We start from the raw sequence: 15366 nt of genomic DNA, 5'->3' as shown, positions 1-15366 counted from the left end.
ATCATATCGAGAGTGGTTTCCTCGATCTGGAGAATAACTGATTGACCGGATTTATCTATCATAGATATCTTCCGAGCGTGGCCACGCATTTCTAGTTCATTACTCCTCGAGTGGCCCTGAGATATTGTTATAACACTGACTAGGGGTGGACAATTCCTCTTGCACTTATTCCCTTCGACAAGCCACAGCCATCATAACCCAAAATATGCCCATTTGACCCCATTTACGAAGGTCGTAGTAACACAAATCAAAGTTAATCTGAAACTATGCCATCTTAGGCGAACAGTCTTTAGTCAAAAGAATCGACTCATTAGAATACTATAGTAGCTCTTGCCACGACCAGGCTATATAAATTTGCCAGAACTCTATAAGCGGTCATAAGGCCCGACAAAGGTGTTCCTAACAGTCTGCCTATGTGAACGACTAGTCGTCATTCTCATATGACTCCATGGAACTTGAACTTGCCATCAATCGCATCACACTCTAGTCACTTCGAGACGTCACCTCATACAAGTAACTATGGGCGAATACAATGCTAACCCGTGTTCACTTCAACGGGGTTCAATTGTCTCTAGAACCCGTTTGGATATAACAAAGTATGAGGTGAGTTAATAATAATAATAACTTAAACGACAAATGTCGACATCACATTTGGGTAGTCAATACCGTATTACAACCTTGTGATGCATATCATAAGTGTGTAAACACTAGTTGATTGCAATAGAAGTTTAACATACCATGTGTCCATGTGTTCAAACTTCTTTTATCGCATTTTCCTTTACATTCATGTTATCTCTCATAGCATGAACCTTACCAAGTACACATACAGGTTCCCAACCTCGGTTTGGGTTCTTTATCTTGAAAAGAACTTTCTGGTTGTTTATCACACAACCAATGAATTTGTGGTGAATGATATGACTTGCACTGGTCAAGTACTCCACCTACTCACAATGCACTAGGTATATGTTTTGTAGAGTCTTGCAACAATTGTCAAGATGATTAGCCTAGCACTTCTCACAAGTCCTAGCATATTAGAAAATATTAGTTTTGAGTAACTTCTTACTTCAACTAAGTATCTTTCCAAACTTCTTATTTCTCCTTTTAGCTTGAAAAACTTAGGATTTTCGTAAATCCTTACGCGTGTTCGTGTTGGAAATCTATATCTCATTATACAACATATTCTTATATGTTACAAATTAATTTAGTCATAAAATTAATTTAAATCTTATGCATGCACACTAAATAAGAAGAGATAAGAAAATCAATTTCTCACCAATTAAATTTAGGTCAAATGGGCACCAACAAGATCTCCTTCTTGTTAGTTCTTGAGCTACAATGAATATAAGGATGATTCTCCAAAATCCCAAAGTAGAGATTCTCCTCTTGATTGCACCCAAGATTATCCCTTATCCCCACTAAATAATATTAGCTAGATATTAGTTTAGTAGTTTACCTTAAAATTGATTACTAACACTCATATATTACATTAATAATTTTAGTAATCTCTATGAACAATTTCAATCAAAATCTCATGTTTTTGATGAAGGAAAAAGATGAACATGAGAGAGAGAAAGTAATGAATAAACTTTTGCATGTGTTTTGAATGGACAAGTATGTTCAAATGAGTAGTGAACAAAAATCCTCTCATAATGCTAGAGGTGTCACGGTTCAAGGAGAAAAAGAGCAACATCTTGTCCTTTTACTTTTCCTTTTGTTCTTATCAAAACCTTAGGCATGTAAGGCTAGGTGTAGACTAGGCATCATTAGCTTATTTTATCTCATAAAATAATTCACCCACTAACACCCATCACTCTCATTATTTCGGTCCATGTACCATAAAATGGACTACCATTTTATTTTGTCAATTTGTCATTTGTCACACAATATGTTACATGTAGTATGATACATGTTATTAATTAATTTAATGCATATTTATCACATAAATATCATTTTATGAATTAATTAAATTATATTCAATAAATTGACTAGTGATACTTGATCATATAAATAAAATGGGTCAAGTAATTATAATTCACAACATCTTGTAATTATAACTGACCATTCATTCTTATCTCTTTTGCAATTTTAGTAACAAAGCATTTTATTACTAAAATAAATCTTATTTAATCCCATTACAATAAGATAATTATTCTCTCTCACAAATCGAATTGTTCAATTTTAAGGAATTGATCAACTTGCATCGTCATACAATTAATCAACTTTATAGATAAGGGCATCATCCTTTAGGTCTGACCTTAAGGGATCAACTGACCACCATCGTCCCATGAGAATAACGTCAAACTCTAGCAAGCCAATCGTTACCGATTAATGTTGGTCAGTTGACTATATAATTGAATTATCCCTTACGTATTCTTAAAATGAGATTTAAACATGTGATCAATATGATCGACAATTATGATCGCATTATTGTCGGGGACACTTACTCCAACAATCTCTCACTTGACCTCGACAAGTGTGCGTTACCAATTCTCTTGTCCTATTACTATCTCCCACTCAATCCAAGGTGTCTTTCGGGTCGTGCTTGCAAGTGATCATATCGAGAGTGGTTTCCTCGATCTGGAGAATAACTGATTTGACCGGAATTTATCTACCATAGATACCTTCCGAGCGTGGCCACGCATTTCCAGTTCATTACTCCTCGAGTGGCCCTGAGATATTGTTTTAACCCTGACAAAGGGGTGGACAATTCCTATCGCACTTATTCCCTTCGACTAGCCACAACCATCATAACCCAAAATATGCCCATTTGACCCCATTGACGAAGGTCGTAGTACCATAAATCAAAGCTAATCTGAAACTGTGCCATCTTAGGCGAACAGTCTTTAGTCAAAAGAATCGACTCATTAGAATACTATATTAGCTCTCGCCACGACCAGGCTTTATAAATTTGCCAGAACTCTATAAGTGGTCACTGCCCGACAAAGTGTTCCTAACAGTCTGCCTATGTGATCGACTAGTCATCTCACATGACTCTATGGCACTTGAACTTGCCATCAATCGCATCACACTCTAGTCACTTCGAGACGTCACCTCATACAAGTGACTATGGGCGAATACTATGTTAATCCGGGTTCACTTTAACGGGGTTCAATATTGTCTCCACAACCCGTTTGGATGTAACAAAGTATAAAGGAGTTTTCAGATTTAAAAACTCGAACGATAAATGTGATTATCATATGAGTAGTCAATACTTGATTACTACTTCATATTCTATAATCCAGTTTGACCTTGAATGTAGTTGTTCATCTCAATTCAATTGAAATGACATGACTCATCATGTTAAGCCTATGAGAAGGCTTTTGTTAGTAGGTTTTATCAACTTCTTGTACCTTACTCAACCCTACTACATCCTCGTTTTCCTTTGTAATGTATACATTTGCATTACAAAACTTTTTGAGTATGTGTCGAGATCCAATCAAGACATAGGCCCTCTAGCATTAGAATAGCTCCCATTGTTTTCACATGTGTGCAGGATTCATCCTTCTTGCACATCTCATGATTGCAAGTATACTCAATTTCCGTTGTAAATATTTCTCATTGTTCTTTATTGCCTAGAACGATTCTAGAAAATCTATTTCTTAAATAACATAGCCACAATGGTATCTTAACCATCCTAATGTGTTTTGATTATGGTTTTGTCGGAAACCATGCGCAATCTCAATTGTCAATTGTCACTTGTGTAACCCCTTTACATAAAATTGCATCAAAAACACTTTGTATTATATCCTTAATGCTTCTGCAAGCACTTAAGGGTAATCAATACGGCTACTTGGTAATTATTTCTTGAATTCGATTTTGAAACAATTCATCATACTCAAAGTATATGAAGTGTTATACGTCATTTCCTATTTAATTAATTCGGCAGCGGAAGCAAATGGAATCAATCAAATATGTTCAATTTTATTGAACTAGTCATGAATCTTATCAACATAAGACTTCTTATTTGACGCTAATATCATGTAGATTTATCTTCATAAATCCGGATATTAAATATGTATTATAATACTCCAAAAGTCTTAAATCATTCTCAATGATCAATATGTCATCCACATATAAGACTAATTAAAATTTCCGTAACTCCCACTAAACTCCATGTATAAACGCAACTTCTCGACTTATCGAGAAAAGTTTTATAACTTGATCAAAACATTGATTCCAACTCATTGATGTCCTACTTAAGATTCTCTCTTAAGTTTCACATTATCTTAGGATTGCAAGAATCTACAAAACTCAAGACATGTATTGAATACATTCCTTCTAATTGAAGAAGTGGGTTTTAGATTCACTCGCTATGTATTTCATAATAATTAAACACAATCCCTAAGAAGATCCAAATAGACTTAAGCATTTCAACCAGTGCAAAACTCTTTGCCACCAATCTTGCTTTGAAATCTCTCTTTATTAGTGCAAAACCCTTTGTCACTAATCAAGACTTTTTATTTCAGATTTTCATGGCTCTAAGCCTTGTATTGAGTTGTGACTTTAAACACTCTCATGTAAGTCATATGTTCATTACTTTCTAGAAGTAATCAACTTGAATCAAACGATTTCTTTTGTAAGTTATAAGCTCTTTACTTTCTTAAAAGTAGCATGAATTCATCATCTTCAACAAGTGACGAATTTAACCTCCTAGGTTTTAAAGAAACAACATCTTACACAAAACGTCTCATGTAGTCAAGAAAGACCAGTTTCTTGCGACATAACATTCTCTGTGGCATTCTTTGTGGCTCTTGAATAATTTCTCCCACTTTGTCTTCTATAAATAAACTTGTATTTTAGAAAGACAGCTTCACGAGCCGCAAACCCGTCGTAATCGTGATAATTGAAAGGGAAAAATGAGCATTTGTTTCTTGTGAAAACTTACAAATATGGTACTCTACCATTTCATATCTCATATTATTCGTTTTAGATTTAATGGAAAAATAATTTAGACAAAATGATAAAATCCCCAAAAGGATCAAGTAACTTAAAGTAACTTGATCGAAGTCCAAACCATATCGAATAGCGTTTGATTTCTTATCCAACCACACATTATTCCATAATGCGTGCTAAGAGAGATTAACTTGTGATTCTAAATCACATTTCCTTTGGCTTATATCAAAGTCTTCACATTGTTAATCCCATCACGACTAAATCGTGATTCTTTGAACACTTTGAACTTCTTCAAAGATTTATCTATTTACCTTATTAAGTGAACATATTAGCGTCAACTTAAATCGTTGGTAAAAGAAAATGATCAACCTATTTTGGATCAATGATATACAACCTCGATCTCCTTTTCAACCAAAAGGCACGAGACATCTTGCTTTGAATACAAGATACGCATATACCATTAACAATCTAATGATTTCAAGAGTACTCGATAACTCTTTGCGTTTATCATTCGAGAATTTAAGGTTTAATCTTGGGTTACCAATTTGAGTCTTGCATCATCTACTTGATATATCATTCTAGTTTGGTTTAGAATATACGCACCTTGATAATGGGCTAGCCATACATCAAATCGTGGTGTATAGGGTCACAAAAGTGAAACCTCTTTTGTATCTTAACAAGTATATATTCTTATTTAGAGTTTATGTACTTAATAGTCATAATTAAGTGCAACTATAAACCCAAAACTAGATTGATTACACAATGACTCTATCTCTAGATATCATTGTTGCAAGTCGTCATATTCTAATCATCATGTGTATCAAGTATAATGATGAAAACCACCACCGGTTTCTAATATTGACGAAGTAGTACTAGCAAAACTTATGTTAATCGAATAAACATTTAAAGAAGAAGGTCTCATTAGATGTCTCACAACTAACTTGCTGATTCTTCAATAATTTGGGGTAGTTTCCTTTCTAGTGACCAACATTTAAGACAATGGAAACTTTATCGGTCGGGATTGATAGGTTTAGTGTCGTTATTCTCAATAACTTTACTTTTAACATTACCTTGTATCAATTCCATTATAATCTTTACTTCTTGAACCTCATCCTCATCTTAACGGTTTAAGAGAATGCTCCCACTCATTTCAATGAGTCATTGCTTTGGGAAGCAAAATTGAATTCAGGAAGACTACTTTTCATTTGTTCGTTTTTAGTCATAAAACTTTCATTGAAGTGGTTGCGTTATTTTGGTCAATTACGAATTCTGACAAATCTAATTACCAAAACAATTTAACGTTTCAAGGTACTTAATTTAATTAAGTATATGAAAAACAATCCATTGTAAGTAGATGTGTTAGTCAAGAATCAAAAACCTGTTTGATAATGAATAACTCTAATCTATACTCTATACAAGAGATCCTTAGCAGTGGATAATACGAGGTCTTTTAGAAGAAAATTCAAATTTGTCTTTAGTTACGATGTTTTAATGGAGATTTGAATCAAAAATCGAAATGATATAGTATATGAATTGTGGTAAAGAAATAGAACAATATGATAACGGAATAGTGGAAAACTTAACATTTATCGTTTTATTAATACTTGTAAATTACAAGTAAAGAATTTACATAGTGACCTCTACCCAACTATGATAAATGATTTCAAGATCCAAATTCATATTAACTTGGGCACGGTAGGGCCGATTCATCCCTTATCAATATAACTCGGTGGATTAACACTTTAATCGATTCTACTTTTAGAACTCTTGGTCGATAAAATTACATTAACATTTATCTTTAGCCCGGAATACATGCGACTACGGTCACGAATACTTCCGTTGAGCTCAATCCAAATTTCGAATAAATGTGTCCATGATCCAAATCCACATCAAGTTGGGCACGGTAGGGCCGATTCATCCCTCATCAACATGAATTTGGTGGATAGACATTTATCACCCACTTCACCAACGTAACAAGGTTTGTCTTACGGTAAAGCCGGCTCAACTCCCTTGCGAAACTGGTACTTCATGGTTTCTAATTTTTGGTAAGGCTAAGTCTCAATTGATTATTTTTAGCGAGAGGTCATGTCAATTTATTATCTATCACGTTTTAAGTGAACTAAAGCGGTGAACTACGATAATTATAATTGACACGGTCGATAAACTCGATTAAAATGACAATGCATGTTTTAGTTATGGCGATTTAGCGATGCATGCGACATATAAATAAAATGCAAAGCATAAATTAAATCCTAGTATGGCCTTCCTAAAATAGTAAATCTAATAAACTATTACAAATTCGGAAACCAACTCCATTGGTCCCTTGAACTTCGGTTTTGGCACGCATCTCGAGGTAACACCGTCTTTATGTATCGTCTTCCTTAAGTGACACCGTCTTCAAGGAACTCCGGAATAAATAAATTACATAACAAATTACATAATTTCCTATTATACATTTGTAATTAAAATAAAATAAATCTATTAAATTACAAAACGGTGATACGAGATCACAATAAATTACAACCGAATCGATATTCCCATACATTTCGGGTAATACCAATTAAAAACTAAGGCCATACTAAGTAAAAATTACATAATTCAAAATTACATAAAATAAAATTATGACAATCATAAATAAAATGCAGCATTATAATATGTATGAACATGCCCAATTTTATGCTAAATCGCCTTTAAGGAGCCAATATCGTATGTTAATCGATTTTTACGGATTTGCGTGATTCAACCTTTTAAAATAACAAAAATTACATAAATTCATATTTATGCACAAGTTAATTACCCTAACCAACTTAGGACTCAAAATTAGTCTCCACTAACTTATTACAATAATTAACTTATATTTCTTAATATTGTTCATAAAAGGACTTAAAATTACAAAATAAAGCCATAAACTTCAAATAAATCACAAAAATTTCAAATAAATTTGAAATTTGAAATTTAAACTCATGAACATTCTAGAAAAATACCATGACACTCATAATGTTCAAAAAACTTAGGTTAAAAATTTCGAAAATTATCGGGAAAAACAATGTTGCGGTTTATCGGATTTATCAAATATTGTCATAAAAAAATAAGAAAAATTATATTTATGAATTTATCAATTTTAGATATGAAATATATGATAAAATGCAACATGTGACGTTTTTCCTTAGTCATGAAGTATGTTTTAGCAATTATTCACTAATTAAGTCACTATTTATGCTATTTTTCATCAAAAATCCATAAATGATGCATGAAGACTTCATTATAGCCTATTATTTTACACACATCTTGTAAAATTGCATTTGACATCATACTAAATTTCTATGACCATATTCGAAATATTTCTCATATTACCCTATTTTTCATTTAAATTCGATATTTATCATGAAAAATCCATATTTCGAGTATAAGAACTCCAAAAATTATGAAACTTTACAGGTCATCTAAAATTAATATATGTGAAAACATATCCAAAAACCACTGGAAAATTCGATGTTTAGCTAATTTTCGTCCAAACATGACATTTTTATCATAAAAATCACATTTTAATGCCATTATTTTATAAACTGAACAATAGAAATCCATAAATTAACCAAAATATCCTAAATACATTTTAGGACCAGAAACTTTAACATGCATAATTTTATTTCATGATATATCATAATAACACAAATTTATGAGTTTTATATGTTAATCGTATAACTCGGAAAAACTATAACCGATTTGCATGCAAACAACCAAAGCTCTTGATACCGCTTGTTGGAAATCTATATCTCATTATACAACATATTCTTATATGTTACAAATTAATTTAGTCATAAAATTAATTTAAATCTTATGCATGCAAACTAAATAAGAAGAGATAAGAAAATCAATTTCTCACCAATTAAATTTCGGTCAAATGGGCACCAACAAGATCTCCTTCTTGTTAGTTCTTGAGCTACAATGAATATAAGGATGATCCTCCAAAATCCCAAAGTAGAGATTCTCCTCTTGATTGCACCCAAGATTATCCCTTATCCCCACTAAATAATAGTAGCTAGATATTAGTTTAGTAGTTTACCTTAAAATTGATTACTAACACTCATATATTACATTAGTAATTTTAGTAATCTCTATGAACAATTTCAATCAAAATCTCATGTTTTTGATGAAGGAAAAAGATGAACATGAGAGACAGAGTAATGAATAAACTTTTGCATGTGTTTTGAATGGACAAGTATGCTCAAATGAGTAGTGAACAAAAATCCTCTAATAATGCTAGAGTGTAGATACCCGTATCCGTCGATATTGGAATTTATAGAGAACCCGACAAACACCCGATGATGATAGGACACATGTATTCTTTAGTTGTCATTGTCATTATTTGGGCTCGTTTTACGATGTAGAATGAGCGTTGTCGACGAAATATTTTATTAATTTAAATGATATTTAAATTAATGTTTTTTAAAGTGAATTCATTTTATTGTTTGAATTTGAATTTATTTTCTTAAACTTATTTTATTGGAAATAAAATAGTTATTTGATTTGAAAAGTCATTCTTTAGTTAATTGATTTGAAAAATCAATTTAAATCGTTTTATAAATCGTATTTGAAGAACTCGTTTTTTCCGACGAAACAGCCCACGACCCCCCTGTTTTCGTTCAGCTCCTGACCCATAACCCAACCCAACTCGAACCAATTCCTGACCCATAACCCAACCCATCACTCACCCTCATAACCAGGCCCCAAAACGAAACAGCCCACGACCCCCCTGTTTTCGTTCAGCTCAAACCCGAGTCCAAAACCCGCTCCAAACACCACTTAAACCCGTGCCCATTAACCCTAAACCATACCCTAGTATCCTACCCATATTATCTTAGCTTAACCACCAAGCAAACCCCCCATACAAACCCTAAAAACCCCACGAAATAGCTGATGGACAGCAGCTATGCGAAATAGGCTCGACTGCTTGTTGCCCTACTTCTACCCTTCGAAACTCCTTATAAATACCCCCCCCTTACCATACATTCATTCTTCTAAGTTCTCCATACATACTACCGTCATTCACAAGCTTTAAACACCAGAAACAAACCCTAATTGCCTCTCAAAAACCCTCGACAAAACCGACTTAAAACTGAGAATCAGTTTGTGTGTCCTCTTTAAAACCGTTCGTTCAACCATCAAACCTCCATTAAAATTCGCGTTTCTTGTTCCAAATTAACCATACAACATCCACCTGCATCTTAGACAAAGATTTACGAGCCAAATTGCCCTTGAGAGTACACGAATCCCCTCGAAAAACAGAGTGTTATACACTCTGTTTTCGCGGCTTTTCCTGTCTGTCTAGTTCTGTTTGTGCTCGTTTTTCGTGCCCAATAATTCAAAACGAGCAGGGATTGTTTTAAGATCTTTGTTCTGCTCTCTTTCTAGTTTTCAAAACATCTTTTAAATATAATTTTCACCGTGAAACGAGTGAGAAATTGCAGTTTGAAAGTTGCTGTCCAGATTTGCAAAAAAACGTGTTGTTGCTTTGTTCCTTCGTCGACAAATCTACGATCGATTACGACCCAAGACGGTGTCAACGATACATGTAGGTTGAGGGTGCATCAAATCCTCCTCTTCTCCCTTTTTATTTCGTTCTTTTTTATGTTTGTTTTTTATTGTTTCGTTTTATTTTGTTTATTGTTTTTTATCGTTTGATATCGTTAACTATAAAACTAGTTTAGTCCGAGTATGAGTTAAAATACCACCACGAACACCCACGTTGACTTGAGATGGGAAAGAAATCCGCCACATCGGTCGGTCGTACACCCCGTCTCATTTACATATCCTCGTGTTCAAGGTAGGGCAAAAATAAAACGATTTCTAACTTCGTTCCTCGCTTTTAGTCCCTCGTTTGTTTCGACCAATTCGACCTACCCTAGGACCCTTCGCATGTTAGTTCCACCTCTGATTGTTAACATATGACTCATTTAGACGACATTAGATCAATTTAATAACCTAATTAGACATATTAGGTGGCATCGACATAGCTTTAAAAATCAACTAACAATTCTATAACTTAATTGAACGCATCTCTCTTTTCACTTGATTTCTCGCTAGCATAGGAGTGCGTGATTAGCACCTTCCTATTAACACTCGATGAGTAGCGTTAATATCGTAACTTCGTGACCTAATTCGACCCCTTTAGGCCGTGTAGAATACACATTCGCGTGACATCTTCTCAATCGATCAACGTCGTTTCTAACTTGTTTTCTAACTCGTTTCCTAGCTCGTTTCGCAATCATTTGATCTAACTAATGAACTTGACCTAGGAACTAGGATGGCCGTGGTTTGCCCATGAGGGTGGACGATTTCTTTGTCCTTCTTGCTTCGTTTTTTGTACCAATTGTTCTTTGTTGTTTCATTGCTTGTAATTTATAATTTGTTCATCGAGTTTTAACTTTCAAGTTTGTTTTAATTTTATCGAGTCAAAAGATTCTTCAAAAACCTTAGTTTTATTTGGTTAGATGGTTGTGCTCCAATTCGTGTAAGAGCGTAGTAAATCGCATGTTGTTTAAAGCGACATGGCCTGATTTATGCTAATGCATGCTTTGGTGTGTGGCCCTATGTCTAATTCGATAAGATTAAGCGAAAGCACACATTACGAGGAGTGACCCAAGGCCGTGAGTCATGTAAACCGTGGGCCACCCCTTTGTGCACGTTTTCCTAGGCCGAATGGCCATGTGTCGTGTATAGTGTCGTATATAGCGATTGTATTTAGATCGAGTTGTATATTTAATTTCTTGTTGTGTCGGCATGAAATGCCTGGGTTGTAATAAGGTAGATCCCAACGGCTCCCCCATTCCCATCAAGCCTTGTTTGTTTCATTTATGCGTTGTTAGATCAATCAACCCACATGCTAAATTACAACTTTGACAAAGTTAGTTTAGTTGCATCTAAATCGACATAGAAACTTTACATGTTAGGGTTTTGAAAACGATGTTTGCATATCATATATCGTAGTAGCTATGACCTTGTTTGAAATCCGATACTTGACTTAGTAGAGGCCGTTATCGACGGGCGGGGTTAGGTGTCCTTATGGGCTTCCTAACACGTACCCTCACCCCTTACTCAAGATCTATGGTTTGTGGATCCGTCTAAATACCATTGGATTACGAGAGTCATTCAAATCGAGTGATATAGGGTACAAGTCTTTATCTTTAATCACTCGTAGTCGATTGGCTTTATGCTTTTCGATGAAAGGTGTAAAGTTGACTTGAACGGTTCCAAGTTCCCATAAAACTTGGTGGCGACTCTAATTTGTCTTAATTCGATTGGAAAGAACCTCGAGTCAATTATGCCTAGTGTGGATCCCGAGGACGCAGTTCCCGAGGGCCTTGTCCACATAGAGGTGTCACGGTTCAAGGAGAAAAAGAGCAACATCTTGTCCTTTAACTTTTCCTTTTGTTCTTATCAAAACCTTAGGCATGTAAGGTTAGGTGTAGACTAGGCATCATTAGCTTATTTTATCTCATAAAAAAATTCACCCACTAACACCCATCACTCTCAATATTTCGGTCCATGTACCATAAAATGGGCTACCATTTTATTTTGTCAATTTGTCATTTGTCACACAATATGTTACATGTAGTATGATACATGTTATTAATTAATTTAATGCATATTTATCACATAAATATCATTTTATGAATTAATTAAATTATATTCAATAAATTGACTAGTGATACTTGATCATATAAATAAAATGGGTCAAGTAATTATAATTCACAACATCTTATAATTATAATTGACCATTCATTCTTATCTCTATTGTTTCTCAAACAATAAACAATTTTAGTAACAAATCATTTTATTACTAAAATAAATCTTATTTAATCCCATTACAATAAGATAATTATTCTCTCTCACAAATCGAATTGTTCAATTTTAAGGAATTAATCAACTTGCATCGTCATACAATTAATCAACTTTATAGATAAGGGCATCATCCTTTAGGTGTGACCTTAAGGGATCAACTGACCACCACTGTTCCACGACAGTAACGTCAAACTCTAGCAAGCCAATCGTTACCGATTAATGTTGGTCAGTTGACTATATAATTGAATCATCCCTTACGTATTCTTAAAATGAGATTTAAACATGTGATCAATATGATCGACAATTGTGATCGCATTATTGTCGGGGACACTTACTCCAACAGTTCGAACTTTAATATGTGCAACCTCTTGACACATAACAGAGTGTTCTAACAAACACTGAAATCGCTCATCGGATTCTCCTCGAGAATTCATGACGATTCTTCTATGGCTTGCCAATGAATCATCATGCTCTTATGCATACGATTCATTATTATCGGACATGTGCATGATTATTCTAATGGCGGAAACATTAGTTAACTAATAATCATGTGATCAACCATTCTTAGGTTCAATGAACGACCATGACTGCTAATGGAAATTCCATTTTCATTGACATGAATAACCTACATTTCTCGTTGATTCGATGTGTATATCTTAATACCTATCCAACATCTCAGAATGTGATTGGATTCATCATAGTCCATTTTCATCCAGAATTGAAAACTCAAATACTTCTTTGTGAAAGAAATATTAGCTCGTCATTCTCAATGAGTAATGAGTTATAAACTTTTACAAGATGATTTCTCCCACTAAATTCCATGTCTTCACATGATAATTTCCAACTCCCACTTAATTCCATATGTTTCGCAATTGACTACTCAATCGAAACATCTCAAGAATTGAAATATATTTTGCTTTGCCAAGTTATTAAGATAAAACCATATATGCTCCCAGCATATCATTTCAAAATAACTATTTTGAAAAGGTTTCAATCTTAACCTTATGGAAAGAGATTTTAATCTCTAACTCATTCATTTTAAAATGATGCGTAGCAATGTCATTATTTAAATGTGAATTATATCTAATATACGTCCTTCTCAAAATACCCTTTTCGGAAGGAGGTTTAACCATTTCATTTTCATAATGAGGTTACGTAATGATATTAGTGTCGTTAATACTTAACTTAGCTCTTGAGGATATCGGCATATCATTCTTTGCAACTTTTAGTCATAAATCTCATTTATTTTCGAGGATGCAACTTTGATTCATTTAGGCTCTTAAGTAAATATCAATATTGAAACTATTGGTCAAATGTTGTTCATAAACTAGTCAAAACTCTTGTTAAGACTTTACATTAGTCATTCTTATTCCAAAACTTTCTTTTGGTCTCCTCGTGTAGTTATCTTGAGACCATATTCATTTGATTACTTCACTTGGTCTCTTTTTTCATGTAGATTTCATCTATTCGAGACCATAGATCTCATCTATTCGTGTACACTATATAAAATAGGTATACAAATCATTCTTTAATCATTCTTTGTTGCGTAGATCTCATTTACACAAGTACACAAATTTTGCTTGGTGTTCTTTGTGTCTTCATTTTCTCCCACTCTATCTTTAGAATGAATACACTAGAGATTCAAAGATAGCATATGAGACACAAATAATAATTTTTGAAGTATAAGGAGGACTATCTCATAGGTTGACTAATTGTTATTGATTTGATAAGTGTACTTGGTGATTGACATTCCTTTAAGAGAGTTCATCAACTCAATATCACTTTATAATTGATCATACACAAGCCTTAAGCTTGTGGACATATAATGAATCCCATCATTATAGTTGTTCATCAGATCACTTTAAGTGAATGATCATATGTTTCTATGAGCAAGCATATAAAGACAAATTTATTTAGAACAAGGATAAAATACGATAAAACGGGTGACTTAGGTTGCAAACCAAGTCACCATTATCCAAAATACAACAATTGTTTAGAAAGTATTAAACATTTCCATGTCTAACACGGAATTTAAAAGGTTCTAAAATCCGAAACATAATTAAAATAAGACAATAAAAAGCCAAGCTTCATGGAAGCTCCTCCTAGCTTCTTGATGGTTTCTCAAGCTTGCTTTTCTTTTCCCTTGTCCTTGCTTGGTGGAGGCCCTATTTACAATAAAAAGGGGATACATTATCTCAACTTTGTATCACAATACCATAGTTGAATTAGAAACATAAAAGAAAGGATAGTCATTTACCTACTGGAGTGATCTTTCCAGCTTTAATGTCACCAAGATATTTGGAACAATTTCTTTTCCAATGTCCAACACCATTATAATAATGGCATTTATCAAGAGGACCCTTCTTGATTTTGGAAGTGCTAGCTTCATAAGTCTTACCTTTGGTGAAAATGGGAGCTTGCTTCTTACCCTTCTTCCCATTCTTCTTGAACTTCCCCTTACTTTTGGTGCTTATGTTAAGCACATCCTTAGGTGGGTTAACATTTAACCCCATGTCTCTTTCGGCTTGCACAATTAACTTGTGCAACTCTTCAAGAGACACGTCCTTGTCTTGCATGTTAAAATTCACCCGGAATTGAACATACGCTTTGACTTTGGATAAGGAGTGTAGA

The sequence above is a fragment of the Silene latifolia genome, chromosome 10 (assembly GCF_048544455.1).
Source record: "Silene latifolia isolate original U9 population chromosome 10, ASM4854445v1, whole genome shotgun sequence".
Classification (NCBI taxonomy): Eukaryota; Viridiplantae; Streptophyta; class Magnoliopsida; order Caryophyllales; family Caryophyllaceae; genus Silene; species Silene latifolia.
This window is presented reverse-complemented; position numbering follows the sequence as displayed.